Here is a 7,049-nt window from a genome sequence, read left to right on the forward strand (position 1 = left end):
ACACATCGCCTAGCAACAAGTAATGTATCACCTCTTGCTTTACGTGGTTTTATGAATGAGATAGGTGACATGTCACCTAACCTTTGGTTAAAGTGTAATATCCGCCTTTTTGTCTAATGGGTATTTTGGTAATTTTGCCTATGAAGGAAAATTTTTAATTTATACTATTGAGGGGTATTTTTGTAATTTATTTTGAAATTATGTGTTATGTGATTATATGAATATGTTTATCTTTATGTGATATTAATATCACAGTAAGATATCTCATGTTTGCAAATATCGAGGGTGCTCGTGATATAGGTAAAAGTGACGAATTACAATTTCCTTCAAGTTTTAGGGGCTTTGTTGTCAAGAATTATTGAATTAAGTGTCATAGTATAAAGAGAACTTATGGGGAATAAGTTAATTATGAATTACGGGAACTAATAGGTTTATGGTAAATTACTATTATGGGCTTGAGGATAGGTTTGCTTAAGTGAAAGTTAAGTTTAACTTAGTCATTAGGCACTTATGGTTTTACTATATATATAAGAGGATAATTAAAAGGGTTAGGTTTACAATCACAATTTTAATTTGGTGGCTTCTCTACACATGATCAAAGGAGAGAACTCTCTCTCACTCTCACTCTCTAGACTAGGGTTCAATATCTAAGGAAGAAGAAGAAGAAGAAGAAGAAGAATCTCTTCATATATATATGGATCACTAGGAACTTGTGTGGGGGTCATTTAGGATGCTTTGTGAGAAGATTTTCATAGGTTAGGTTGTTGTACATAATCTTGGACTCGGCAAGGCACTTCAATGAAGGTGATTGCATCGATTCTGGACTTGAGGTAAGAAGAGTGGTCATTGTAACACATGGTGTGCATTTGAGGGCACAAATGTTTTGTATATGTGATCTAATGGATATGATTGTTCATGTTATGTTTACTATTATGCTTTGTCATATATGTTATGATGGTTAGGAATATAGCGTCCTTTTGTGTATTGATGCATGCTCACGTTGATATATGTGGAAATGTTATGGAGGATACGTATTCTTTTACCTTGGTATGTGGTAAGATCCAAGGGGCTATCGCAAGAGTAGTGGGATGTTGCAAGGGTGGTATGTTTGTGGTTATAATGGAAAGAACGACATTGGTAAATGGTCCAAATGACAAAGTTAAAATGCATTATGATTGTGTTATATTATGCTATGACTTTGTTATGTTATGTCATAGAACTCTATAAGGGGAAGGTACCATTTATGAATGATATATGATTTAAGTTGTAATGCCCCAAATTTCCTAATAAGGTTTAGGACCTTGATTAGGAGGTCGAGAGGGCCATAATTTATTTATTATGATATTTAATGATTATATGCATGTTTATGTGAATTATATTATAATATGGTGTTATATGCATGCATGTGGGTCCACATTTGATTATTAGGGTGTTTTGGTAATTTGGCCTATTGAGGGCATATTTGTATATTTGGGTGCATATTGTAATTTGTGAATGAGATTCCATTATTATGGAGATATATTCGAGCTATTCGGCATGTGATGATCTTATATTATGAGTTAGCGGTTTTGTCATAACGGGGTCAATTACTGGGTAATAAGAATGATAAATTGGGAGTATTTGAGGTGAGGAGGAAATTCTGGAAGTTTTGACTATAGTGTCCTCGGGGGTGTTTTTGGGACCCCGAGCACTAGGTTTTATTTGAGGTTACTTAAGCTTGAAGTAGCTTGTCAGATAGAACGTACGTTAGAAAACATTTCCTCTCTCCTTCGTTAGCTCATTTTACCGTTCGAAGCCTTTTTGAAGAAATCTCGAGTTCTAGGAGTCGGAATCAAGCAAGGATGGAGGCATAGCGATCCTAGGAAAGATTAGAAGCTTCTTAACCGAAGGATTTGATGGAAAACAACTCAATCGAAGGTAATCTAAGTTTAAGTTTTGAGTTTTTAGAGTTTCTAAGCTTTAAATTGGATTTTGTGAATCTTTGAGTTTTTGGTTCGATTGAGCCTTGGGTTTTGATGGTTTCGGACCATTGGGAAGCTTGGGAACTTTAATTTGATGATTTGGAAGTGTTTAGGTATGTTTTGGAGGGTTTGGAATGAAGAAAAACGAGTTTGGGCATGTTCTGGGTTGGGGGTCGCGGCCCTGTTCTTAGAGTGCCGTGGCCCTAGCTCGAAGAAGCAGGTGGCTGAGATTGTGCTTGCTGGGCGCCACAGCCCTATGTATAGGGCGTCGCGGCCCTTGCTTCAGGAATGGCTGGGGATCGTGGCACAAGCTGCCAGGGCCGCAGCCCTTGGTTAGGTTTGAGCCCGTTTGAGTGTTTTTGCCTCAGGAACTTGGTTTTAGGCCTCGGGATTGTTCCTACTACCTAGTTTAGTGGGGATTGATGTCTCAGAGGCTAGATCTTGGTTTGAGAACCTATGTTGATCATTTTTATTGATTATGTCCCGTATTTGGTTATGACTAGGTGAACGCTAAATGACTAAAAGTTGATCGTTCTCAAGGGTCGTTCTTTTATTCATTCTAGCTCGAATCTGAGGTAAGAAAACTGCACCCTGTGTATATGTGACATGCATGGTTATTCTTGATGCATGTTGGATGATTAAATGTGATATGCATGATTATGATTGAGGCATTTCAAGTGATTAAATGTGATGCATGTGCTGCACGAGAAACTTGTGATTAGGGTATGCTATGAGTATTTAGTATGAGATTGTTCAGAGCTTGAGCCTCTGTGTTTATGCATGGTCCTAATTATGCTAGCAGTTGTTAAGTAAGCATGCTGAATGCCCTATATTTGGATCTTTGACATATGATATATGTTTGGTAACATTGCTTGCTTGTGTGTGGCACAAACTGTTCAGGATCGGCACTGGCCGCGTATCACTGACCTGAGAGTTAGAAACGGCATAAGCATCGAGGACGCAGGGCCGAATGAAGATTAGATCTAATCAATATTAGCGTTGAATGACTCATATGGGGTATTAATGCTGGACCAACCCAAAGGTCGATGAAAATTATAAGCGCTTGGCTAGTCTAGGACTAGTTACTCAGAGCCAGGGCCTCAGGCCTAGGTGACTGCTTGTCACACGGATAGGGAACAGTGTTCCATAGTTATGACTCTAGGGTCACGAGGAAGGTTATGTTGGTGACTAATCATCATTCACCTATCCTATTTAAGCTAGTGAAAGGATCACTTATTTATAAAGGGAACAAAACCCACCTTAGTGACTTGTACCACTGTCACTCTTTTATTCAAGACTATCAGCCTGATATGGTTATCGGAACCACCAGTGTTAAATCACTTATCTGATTGAGATTGACTTGATAGTCATCCACTCAGGAGGGCAGGATTTCTTATCCTGGATACCCATCATTACATGGATTTGTTTGCCTGCTTGACTAGGGCTATATCTGCTAGGCGTGTGCTTTGATGACATGTTATTACTATTCATGAGCATTTTGAGTTTTCTTGCTGGGCTTCGGCCCATGGGTGCTATGTGGTGCAGGTAAAGGCAAAAGAAAGTTGGACCATCCTTGAGTTGGAGAGCTTAGGTGGCGATGTGTACATATGCAGCTGCTCGACCGCCACGGTCGAGGTTTAAAGAAGAGGATCTAGGGTTAAACCCTATTTTGCCGCTTAGACTGGCTGGTTGTAAATATTTTTCTTGTAATAGACCTTTAAATTATATTTTTGGGATCCCAATGTATATAATAAACGTTCTAATGAAACGTTATATCTTAACCAAAATTTTTAATCCCTAAACCACTAATCATACTTAGTACACGATTTTGGCCAAATGATTCGATTAGCGAGTTTAGCACTATTTACAAGGCACACCGTAACGATCCCTGGAGTTTAGGGTGTTACATAAGTTGTGATAGTTTGAGCTAGTATATATTGCAAGTAAGGGAAAAATCATAGTTGATGAAACGATGACTTAGAGCAGGCGTCGACAGATGTGTGCATCTCGTGAATTATAGACCCGGCGGTTAAAGGGTTGCCTTCTTATGCATTGTTTTTATAAAGAAGTCGTTAAACCTTGGTTTTTCATGTTGAGTCTTAAAACAAGTATTTTTACTTACATTATGCATTTAAAAGATGATTTATTTTAAAAGACGAGATCTCGAGTGTCATGCTTTTTAAAATGTGTTTAATTCGTGTTGTTTTTAAAATAGTTTCATCAGTAAAAAATTTGTTTTCTTAAATAGATTCATGTAAACATTAAATTATTTAAATATGGAGCTTTTAGTAGATTAATTGTTTTTAAGTTGGGTCATTGCAATTAATATCATGGACAAAGGTTTTAAAACATTTCTACAGATGCTCACGATATGCACATGAAGATCGGGAAGACTCGACTTATTGCATTGTAAGTTTTAGTTCTTAAGTTAGTTGTTTTGATCCGTCTTTTTTTTTTTTTGTGCTTTGCAACTGCATGTTAACACATATTTAGTAAGGGTCAACTTAAGTTGTATGTTTATATGTAGATATTGGTTGGTATGATTGGAAATCACAAGTGAAAAAAAAAGAATGGGTTTCTTGATTGGTTGGATAAGGTCGAGTGGCACTATGTTTAACATATCACTCCACGTTTAATGCACTGTGCTGCGTTTAGTGCACCACGCTGTATTTTCTTTTTAGGCATAAATATAATGGTTTGATGGTTTGATAGAGAGATGTTTGTATCAAGATAGTGAGATAAGAATTTATGATCTATAACTAGGATGCTATAGTTAATCTGAAATTGAAAACGATATAAGGATAAAAGTATAGTGTTAAAAATGATGTGCTTTCATGATATAGTGGGTAGAAAGTGTACGTGAGAGGTTAGACGTTACAAGTTTATACTAAGGATAAATATTTGACTTGATTATGAGATTAAGTTTGATTATGTACAAGAGGAATGACAATAAAAAGGTTGTAGGTTGAACTAGGCAACTAGTTTGGTGGTTATGGGGTGGAATAGCCTAAGATAATTCAATATAATGGATTGACGATAGAACATAAGAAAAGACTTGTTGTAGTAACTCATTGTCTTTGGCTTGGGAATTAGTGAGAGCCTACTTGTAAGTATTTGATGGATAAGAATGCGTCATGTGACGTTAAGGGGAAGTTAGACGTGTATAATTGTGTGGTTAGACCACTAGGTCCCCGGCTAATCGAAATACTTTTAGGATGGGTGTGATCCTTTATCACCCTACACTTATAGTGTGCATTGATATGTATGATATATGCTTTATTGATTGTATGTCTGTTTTTGCAAGTATGCCTATAGTTTTTTTGTACTGCTAGCTTTTGTGTAGTTAGTTGGTAGATTCTTTAGTATGATTGATCGTTGGATGCCAGTATTTTTGGAGTCATTCTTAGTCGGGAGGAGTTAACCCAAGGAGGCATAGGAGGCAGTCAGTTAGCTCTTACGACCCGAGGAAAAAGGGATGTTGTTCCAACGTTGAAGAGCTAATAGTACTTAGGATGAGAGGTGGAATCATCTAAGACGAGCTACTCCTCAATTATAGTGTTGGATTTTATTCCCTTATGAAACAATGACGGACATGTAACAAGATTTTATATTGTCAATAAAAGAAGTAGAAATCATTTCGTGTGACAACCGTGTTGCTTGCTTGTTTTATTACATGATTATTGGAATAATACAAATATTGATAAAATCTCGAACATATAAATAGTTACAATTGTAGTGAATAGGTCACACTAGATTATAATTGTAATTATATGTTCAAAAGAACGAGTCCTAAGATTAAGTCAGTGCATTGGATTTTTACTAATTTGGTAATCTATGATATAATCTACTTACACATTTGGGGTGTGATGTCTTATCCAAGGCATTGACCAAGTAGATAAGATCAGATAAATATGGGTACATTGCACTAGGACTGATATTGATTATTGATAGATTAATAAGTATTGTTGTTATCAAATCTATTCAATCTCACAGCGTTGACCATAGGTCAAGTTGATCTTCATTCTGAGTGATAATATTCTTCTAATTATATTATTTAAATCTTTTAACTTATTCATTACCAGCTTACCATACGCTCTAGCCCATACTTACATCTTGGAGATTTAGTAGTGTAATTGAGTGGAAGTATTAATCATAGATATGAAATCAATAGCTTCTATATGAGAGGTGAAAAGATGACTTCCTTAATAGCTTTGTCTAAATGGGTAAATGATTGAGTGCTCATATCTGTGACTAAGTTCACATATTTATCATTTACAAGAGACTTAGTGGAATTTTCAGATAAAATACAAATGAAGGGTAAAATAGTAATTTGCACCTGACTCGTTAGCAAGTCATTGATAGAGGATTGACTGACTGTAACAGTTATAACAATGGATAACACATTTGTGGTGCTACTACTACTACTACTACTATTGCTGCTACTGCTGCTGCTGCTGTTACTGCTACTGCTGCTCCGGCTGCTCCTGCTGCTACTACTCCTGCTACTGCAACTACTACTACTGCTACTGCTACTGCTACTACTACTATTGCTACTACTGCAACTACTACTACTACTGCTACTACTGCTACTGCTACTGCTACTACTACTACTACTACTACTGCTGCTACTACTGCCACTATTGCCACTACTGCTACTGCTGCTAATACTGCTACTGCTGCTCCTGCTGCTCCGGCTGCTCCTGCTGCTCCGACTGCTCCTGCTGCTACTACTCTACTGCTACTGCAACTGCTACTGCTACTGCTACTAATACTGCTACTACTACTGCTACTACTGCTACTATTGCTACTGCTTCTACTACTGCTACTACTGCTACTACTACTACTACTACTACTACTACTACTACTACTACTTCTACTGCTTCTACTACTTCAACTACTGCTACTACTAATACTACTACTAATACTACTACTACTACTACTGCTACTACTACTGTTACTACTGCTACTGCTACTGCTACTGCTACTGCTACTACTGCAACTACTACTACTACTGAAACTAATGCTACTACTACTACTACTACTACTACTACTACTACTACTACTGCTACTGCTACTGCTACTGCTATT

The sequence above is a fragment of the Humulus lupulus genome, chromosome 3, assembly GCF_963169125.1.
Source record: "Humulus lupulus chromosome 3, drHumLupu1.1, whole genome shotgun sequence".
NCBI lineage: Eukaryota > Viridiplantae > Streptophyta > Magnoliopsida > Rosales > Cannabaceae > Humulus > Humulus lupulus.